The following is a 9436-nucleotide window of genomic DNA, read 5'->3' as shown; positions in this document are numbered from 1 at the left end:
AACTGAACCATTTGCTTCATTGATTTACTAGTCTATAGCATAAAATGAGGGAATCAATTTGCCTATTATTTTCTTAAACTCCCTAAAAACTAATCTCAAACTTGCTAAACAATTTGCCAATGCATTCTAATGCTGTTTAGTGACTTGGCAAAGCTGACCAGGCGAAAAATAAATTTATTCCTTACTATGAGATTTATGAACATGGTAAGATATTAATTTCACTATTGAAGTCGCTACAATGAGACAGGCTCATATCGACCCCCCACCCAGGAGAAAACTGTGAACACTAAGGCCTCCCTCACACAGTTTTTCAATGCTGCATTTACTGCCGATTCAGCAGTGTTGTCATGCGTTCCTGACAACGTTTCTGACATATGTTTCCGACAATGTTTTTTTCAGTCAAGGAAGCTGAAAAAAGAAAAAAAGCAATACTCACCTAGCAGGTGCCGCCTGGCTCTATCCCGCTGCTGCAGGCAGTTTCCACCGCCTACAGCAGGAGAATGCTCTGATTGGTTCTTGAGCGCCGGCTCAACCAATCAGAGACAGCGCTCGATGAACAAATCACAGCCATTGTTTTTTCTCACATAGTGTAGCTAGGGCGTTTGTCGCTGTCAAAAACGCAGTACCAAGTTGTACCACATTTTCAGCAGTGTTAAAAATGCAATCCATTCATTTCAATGGGCAAAACACAGAGTTTAAAAACGCTGAACCGGCCAAAAATAAAGCAAGCACTGCTCGAAAATTGAGCAGCTGTCTGCTCCTGTGTGAGAGGTTCCATTGAAAACAATGGGAGCGTTGTACCACGATTAGCGTGGTGCTGAAAGCGCTGCGCTAACCATGGTAAAAAGCGCCTGTGTGAGGGGGTCTTAATGTTTTAAGTGTCCATTTGTTACTGTTGCTTTCTTCTTTTCTATGTGATATAAATTCTTAGAACAATTTAGTCACAAATACATATAATAAAGTTCATATATCAAATAATATATATGTTTTATAAATGCAATTACCGTATATACTCGAGTATTAGCCGACCCAAGTATAAGCCGAGTCAATAAGTTTTACCACAAAAAACTGGTAAAACTTATTGACTCGAGTATAAGCCTTGCTATACTCAAGTATATACTAGGTAAAGAAGAAATGCAATACTCCCCTCCCAGCCGGCGTCTGTGTCCCCGGCGCGATGCCCTCCCCGGCAGTGCGGCAAGCTGCTTGAGAATTCTCCCTGCTGTCATCTCTCTGCTCGGCTTTGAATTCCCCCCACCATCAGTGCCCTGTAAGGATGCACTGTGATTCGATCGAGCGCCAGCCAATCACAGCCGGCGCTGGATAAACCAATCAGAGCCATTTAGTGATGTCATCCACTGGTTGTGAATGGCTGTGAATGATCGAGCTCCAGCTGTGATTGGCTGGTGCTTGATCCAATCACAGAGCTTACCTACACAGCACTGATGGCGGGGGAATTCAAAGCTGAGCAGGGAGATGATAGTGGGGAGAATTCTTAAGCAGCTTGCCGCACCGCCAGGGAGACCATCACGCCGGGGACGCAGATGCCGGCTGGGAGGTGAGTATTGCGGATTTTTTGTTGTTTTTTTTACCTCACTCGGTTGTAAGCCGAGGGGGGCTTTTCCAGCATAAAAAAATGTGCTGAAAAACTAGGCTTATACTCAAGTATATATGGTATTTACTTTGATGGGATGTATTTTTTGCCATTTTCTTTTAGAAAATGTTGTCACATTATAAAGTATCCAAGCATTTAGACAATTATTAGGGCCTGAACAACACTGCCTGAATAAAACTGTCTTAATCTCATCAATAGCAGATTGATGAGTCCCACATACGACACTCCCAAGCTTTAGCTGTCTAGAAGACTCAAAATACTGTTCATTGCATCGTGGCTCCCTATAGTACTGCATCTCTCTCCCATTGAAATGTACAGGGGAGAGTTGCTATGTTTGTATAGCGCCAACTCAATCCGCAGCGCTCTCAGGTAATTTTGCTTATTACCCCCCAGCAAGCTGGGCACTTATTTTACCAACCTTGGAAGGATGAGTCTACCTTGAACCATGGTTCGACCTGAGCCATGCAGAAATTGAGCCTGCAACCTTCAGGATGTGAGTGAGAATTTAGGACTGCATTTTGCTGCCTTAGCACTCTACTACCCACAAGTGAATACAGTACCATACCAGGCCACTATGCAGTGGATGGTGTTTTGAGTCTTCCTAATGACTAGAGCTCTTTCACATCAGCTGATCATCGAGGGTGCTGGGTGTCAGACCCCCGATGATCTGCTGTTGATGGCCCATCCTGAGGATAGTTCATCCATGTTAATTTTATTTAAAAATAAAATATTAGCATTAAATGTTAGAACTTGGTTTATATTGTCACATTGTTTTTTAAGCCCCTACTATAAGGGCTCCTGCACACTGGGGAGAGCGATATCAGGCTGTGAATCAAGGCCTGATATTGCCCTTGCAATCCTTATGAAAACCACTGGATGCAAGGCATTTTCACATGGAAATAGCCTCGCATCCCTGCAGGGGTTCCCTTCATCCCCGCCATGGCTGTCACAGCTGCAGCAAGAGATCGTGATGTCCTCCCATTGATTTCAATGGGGCAGGTGCTGCTGCAAGTCCTGTGTGGTGCAGCGTACTAAGGCAGCAGAAATGCAGTCCTAAGCTCTTGCTCACAGCCTGAAGGTTGCAGGTTCAATCCCTGCATAGTTCAGATAGCTGGCTCAAGGTTAACTCATCCTTCCAAGGTCAGTAAAATGAGTACCCAGCTTGGTGGGGGGTAATAAATTACCTGAAAGCACTGTGAAATAAGTTGGCACTATGCAAATACAAAGATTTATTTTTAGACATTCCTTCAGCCTCGCATTCCTGCGGGGCTAAAGGAATCTCCTGCCGCAGCTGTCACAGCCACAGCAGGAGATCACAAAGTTCTCCCACTGAAAACAATGGGCGATATCCAATTGTCGCCTGTGTAAAGGAGCCCTAAATCAGCCATAAAGTATAGGTCTTAAAGAGGTTGTGCCATCAAGACAGCCCTTGAACATAGGATCCGTTAAGACATAGGGATGTCATAGACAAAGGTTCTCTGCTTGGAATCGGCCTCTAAGAGACAGAGTGTAGAGCCACTACACTAGTGCCTAGTGATGTCACTGTTCCTAAAAGTCACACTCAATTGACAAAACTGTAAGTGGCGTGAAAAATAAGCTGATTTACTGACTTCACTTCAAGAAGTCGTCTAACACTCCCGCGATCTTCTGCATGAATATAACAATGGACTATGGGCCCTGAAACACCACTTTATTGCCTGATTTTTTTAAATATTTGTGCTGTTCCATATGTAGTCTAGTTTTTTTTTTACTTCATCTGTTTTTCACATCTGCAAAAAGAAACGGAAACAGGCCCAATAATTTTTTTCTGCATCTCATATAAACTACAGAGAGCACACTGATAACAAATAAACTGCACATGGATGGCATCCAAATACTGTCTGTTTTTTGTATCCCCATTGACTTGAATTGGTAAGTTTTGTCCTTAAATTGGATCAGAATACTGCATGCAATATGTTTTTTCTCACAATGCGTGTGCCTGTGTGTTGACACATTGACTAATATAGATCCAGGTGTTGTCCAAGTCCTTTTTTACTAAGACAGCACATGAACTGAAAATATGCTTGTGTGCCAGCAGATCTATCACCTAAATATCTTACTTGATGTCTATAAAAATATTGTGCCACTTGGCTAACAGAAGCCATTAGACCTCATCGTTATGAGTCCGCTATATTCATGAGAAGAGTGCTACCCCGCCTCCTACCAACCCATTTATAGGGACTGATGGCTAGCTGCTGAGTGGGTTACTTAAACAGCAACCTGTCAAACTAAAATAATGGCTCTTTTTAGATACTGTGATGTAATGGGTGGCATTTTTTCAGTTTTCTTTAGTTTTTTTAAAAATCAGGACAAGAAGGTAATCACAATTGCTTTTTGTCTTCCATCTTTGGCATACTGTCATTACCACCCCCTACGATTCTGCAACCACTCCATTGAATGAGGAGTGATTAATAAAGAGGCATGATGTATTGTTGCATGTTCCAGTCTGTTAAGTGTACTTAATGTTTTAAGGTTGGAGTCCTTTTTCTTCTATAGGAAATCTTAAAATGCAAAAAGCATTTTAAAGAAAATATATGCCATATAGTGCTACCGGGATTGCAAGATCAAGACATCATATTCATTTGAAATCTCTTTGGCTGTGAATGGCTACTGATAAATAATTTTAGTACCTATAAATGTCCCAAGCAAATGAGGAAAGTAATGGATATCAGTGTTCGTCATTGAGGCCTATGTCACACAGGCATAAGCACATTTATGCACACATTTGCACAAGCATGCTGCATATTTTGTTGCGTGAAGCTAATGCTCATGCAAAATATGCTTATTTGAACGAACCCATTGAAAACAATGGATTTTCATCACTGTATATTGCAGATGCAAATATGTTCATGTGACACAGATAGAATTATCATGTGAAAACATTTTAACGGCTCTTTCACACGAGCATCGCCGTTTTCACGGCCGGCCGATATACGCTTCGATCTGAGGCGTAAAAGTTTGTGAACAGGCACACAATTCTAAGGTTTGTGCACCCGTTCAGTTGGCATGGACCACGGCGCATATACGCCAAGGCCACCATGCCTTTGCACCTTCCTTCCCCCTCACCGGCTCACCTCTTCTTTCCTCCTCTCTGGCTGTTTGCAATGGGAGAAGGTGGGGCAGAGCTAAGCTCCCGCCCCCTCCATGCCCGTTGTCAGCAGCCAGCAATGGGAGGAGGCGGGATGGGGCTGTATTTAGCCCTGCCTCCTCCCTACCCTCTACCATTGCAATCAGCCGGAGGGGAGGAAAGACACGCTGCTAAACTCCCTCCCATCTCTCTTTTCTGGCCGCTGTCATTAGCTCCCATAGGGACATATTCCAGCCTGAAAGATAGTTCCAGGACTATCTTTTGGGCCCAACTTAAAAGTGTCCGGTGCTATATTGGCCCGACCAGGCGCTTTTACGTCGCGGGAATACAGCCATGTGATCTAATGTATTGGAATCCAATGCATCAGATCATAGCATATATGGGCCGACCGTGAAAACGGCTGGCCAATATACGCTCGTGTGAAAGAGGCTGAATTCACGTACACATCATTTAGGCAAGGCTTAAATAATTTTTGGACCACTTTTCAGTTGTTAAAAAAAGGCAGCAAACAGATATTTGCTGGAAGTCCATAATGCATGTAGTACTTTATGGATAATGGGTCTAACAGAAAAACAGGCTTTGTTGTTCATAGCAACTAATCACAGTAGAGCTTTCAGTTTTTGAGAGCAGTTTAAGAAATGTAAGCAGGAGCGACCCTTCAGTTCTAAAATTACTCCAGAATTACCTGCGGTAGAATGTGAGTGGGTCTTTTGATGGCTAAGTAGTTGTGTCTGACCGCTGCTGGCCCATAGTTTGTGATTTTGTGTGTTTTCTCCCAGAGTGCAACTTTCTTATATTACAAAGATGCCATCTTGTTTTTCACAATGGCTGAAGCTCACCACACATTAGTTTTTTTAGGTGTCAGTTTTCCTAATAATTTATGGTTCGTGGGTGGGAAATTAAGCTTGTCATTGTGGATGACAGCGTCATAACTTAAAATAATAATCTTTATTTATATAGCACCAACATATTACGCAGCGCTTACAAAACAGTGGAGGACAGATACAAGAAACAAAGATACGAAAACCATGGTTACATCTCGTAATCAATTGATGGAGATAGAAGAGTTGAGGGTCCTGCTCCAACAAGCTTACATACTACAAGTAATGGGGTGATACAGAAGGTAAAGGGGCTGGGGATGTGCACGGTATGGTTTGATTTAGGGAATATGGTAGCCTCCCTGAAGAGGTACGTTTTTAGGGCACGCCTGAAGTTTTGTGAGTCAAGGATTGCCTGGATAGTTTGGGGTAGTGCATTCCAGAGGACTGGTGCTGCTTTGGAGAAGTATTGGAGGTGGGAATGAGATGCTCAAATTAAAGGGGTGCTGAGTCTGATTTCGTTAGCAAAGCGGAGGCCGCTGGCTGGGTGGTGGATTAAGATGAGGGAGCAACGTAGGGCAGCACAGTGCTCTGAAGAACTTTATGGACGAAGGTAGTGAGTTTGAATTGAATTCTGTATTTGACGGGCAGCCAGTGCAGTGACCGGCGCAGGGCAGAGGCATCTGAGTGGTGGCCGGACAGGAAGATGAGCATGGCTGCCGCATTCAGGATGGATTGGAGGGGGGTGAGTCTGGGGCAGGGGAAGACTGATCAGCAGTGAGTTGCAATAATTAAGGGCAACAGTGAGCATTTTTAGTGTGTCTGTGGTGAGAAAAGGGCGGATTCCTGCAACGTTCTTGTGGTGCAGCTGACATGGTCCTGCTCTGGGCTGCCATAGATGGGTAGCACATCTGTCCATTAACATGAATGACTTTCCAGTGACTGCACCCTATACTAACCAAAAAAAACAATATAGCTGATTAACTTTTCCACAGGTATCTACTTTCAGTCACAGTTTTTTTTTGCTTGTTTAAGCCATAAAAAGGATTGGAGGACAGACGGAAAATGGTTTACATTGTCCTTTCGTCTTTCCAAAATACATAGCCAGCTTTATATGTGAAAGTATAATTAAGTTGTGGATAGTATGACATTTGTTTTTAATGGTTTTATTCCCCAGGCAAATGGTATAAAGACGGAATGCCATTAACCACCATGCAATATCATTTTATATTGAATAATCCACTTTTTTTTTTACAGATTTTAAAGCATTAGGGGAAATACGTATAATACAGTAATTTATCATTTTTACACTTACAAAGTTATATATGGACAATGTGAACTCTTTGTAAATGTCAAAGTAATGCTATCATTCTTCATATGTGACAAAAGCAAAGGAATATTTAGTACAATACTCATATAAGTATACTATTATTTTTATATTGTGTGCTATTTGCTGTTCAATTCATTTTACACCTGCGAGGTGCGACTTATATTTGTAAAGCATTGCTCTGTCTAATGCCCAATGTACACATGCGGATTTTATTTATAAAATCTTGCTGCCCATAGGAATGCATTAGCATATGTAGAGCAGCTAAAAGCATGCGGATGTGATTTCTTCCCAGCGTGGGGGTTGCACGCACGGGACGAAATCGCAGCATGCTCCATTTTCCTGCAGATATATCGCACGGACGGCTCCCACGGCTTACATTAAATCCTATGAAAGCCGTCTGTATCCGCGGCACAGCCACGACTGTGTTTTTGCTGTGCCGCAGGAGAGCAGGATATTTTAAAAAAAAGAAAAGCTGTGCACGGCGCATTCGTGCGGAACACTGCTGGGGTGCCGAGCACATCCGCCGGCCAGAAGAAAGAAGATCCAGCCTGCACAGAGGAGAGCCCCATAGCATTCGGAGAGGTAAGAAAGATGTGTTTTCCCTCTCCATAACCGCAGGCACACGCAGGTTCCACTGCGGGATTCAGCAGTGGAATCCGTGCATGCAAGTGGACATAAGGCCTAAAGGGTGCACTCACACAGGCGACTGCAATATCAGGGCTTATTCACACGTCCGTATATCTTAGCAAACAGTGGCGATGGGCGGAGTGAGGGCAGAGAAGGGGCGGGAGCTCAGTGCACTGCTCCCAGCCCGGCCCACCTGCTGTCCCTGCAGAAAGGGACCTTGTATATCGGCCGGGTGTGAAAACCCAGCCGATAAACGGACATCTACATGTGAGTGTAGTGCAATTTTTTTTTTTTGTCCCATGGAAAATAATGGCCAATATCACCCAAAAATAGGACATGCTGTGATTTGCATATCTGGGAATCTCTCATGTGAATTACCCCATTGTAAATAAAGGGTTCTTTTTATATGTAAATTCCAAAATATCGCAGTCCGGTGGAACTTGCATGTAAAAATTATTTGTGTGAATGCACCCTAACAGCAAGATTGGACGAAACTCCTGTATAGGTTAAAAAAAGACCAGTTCATAAGTCCCTTCTCCTTCGAAATGGTAAGCGTGGAGTTCCACTAACCTTGGAAGACACTTACCAGTCTATAAAAAACCTTTGAAACTCCTGGTTGAAAGCAAAATGGTATGGAGCTCAAATATAGGCAAATATAGGCAAATATAGGCACAGGGTATTTCTTAGGCATCATAGTACTATATAGTAAGCACTGCATGTGGCGTTGTAGGTTGTCTCTGTACAGAAAGGGGAGACTACCTCCATAACGGGGCTTTCAAACAGCATTGTTCAGAAAAATGCCAATGGAGTTTTGGATGCAGTTTTTTAAGCCAAACTGAGGAGTAGATTCAGGAGGAATGGGAAATATAAAGGAAGGACTTAAATGTCTCCTTGCTTTTGCTAAAAAAATCTGTGTAATAACCTGCATTGTATTTTTCTAAAAAGCACTATGTGAAACCTCCCTGCTACAGCAGCTGATGATGGAGTATGCAACAATTTATGGTTTTGTAGCTTTTGAAAGAAGAAGACCTCTGTATGCCTTTATATGAAATCGGAGGCATGAAGCGGTAAATAAGGGTCCCTTAGAAGTCCATGAGGGCTATATTACAACTGTACGAAGCCTGCTTGTATGAGACCTTACTTGCATTTGTTTTAGTCTTCTCTAACGTTATTAAGACTGATTGAGCCTATATAAGAATATACTGTATGTTGGATACAAGAACCAGGGGTCTGGAAGTGATATATTAGGCACTGTGCTAGGAGTACTGTGCATTTAGTTTGCTTCATTACCACCAGTTCTGTGGTTTCAAAACTGGGAAGAGGACAGAAATATAAATGCTATTGGTTCATCATAAATCAGTGACAAATTGTGACCTTACAGTCCCATATTAACGGACAATGAATGAATATCTGACCGAATAATGCAACTGTACATGTAGCCTTAAACTGTCAAATGGCCAGCATGTAAGGTCTATGGAGGCTGTCTGATGGATTATGCTGGGTGGAAAATTAATTGGACAAACTGAATTTTTCTGTTCTCCCAAGAACAGCAGTGCCAGAGGTGCTTGGCAACCCCTTATCTCACTTGCACACAAGTAACATGCACATTTGGCCAGCCTGGAGCAAGCATGTTAATTAAGTGGAATTGGAAATGATGATAGCCAAAAGATCTTTCAAGCCCACATTTAACTTGTGTCTATGGTTTATATCTATATATACATGCCTTACATTTTTTTGTGATCTGCTCTAGCATAATTTTTTCCAATAAAAAGGGGGAGGGCGTCAATTTTTATAAAATAGCCATAATGTTGAAAAAGTGCAACCTCACTAGTATTCGTGGGTTAAATAGTGGATATCCAAGTAGAGTATTTATGTACAAGGGGTAGGGAAGAGGTTTGAGAAAATACTAAAATGTGGTT

Source organism: Eleutherodactylus coqui, chromosome 1 (genome assembly GCF_035609145.1).
Source record: "Eleutherodactylus coqui strain aEleCoq1 chromosome 1, aEleCoq1.hap1, whole genome shotgun sequence".
NCBI lineage: Eukaryota > Metazoa > Chordata > Amphibia > Anura > Eleutherodactylidae > Eleutherodactylus > Eleutherodactylus coqui.
The sequence above is the reverse complement of the archived record's forward strand: the minus strand, read 5'-3'. Positions refer to the sequence as shown.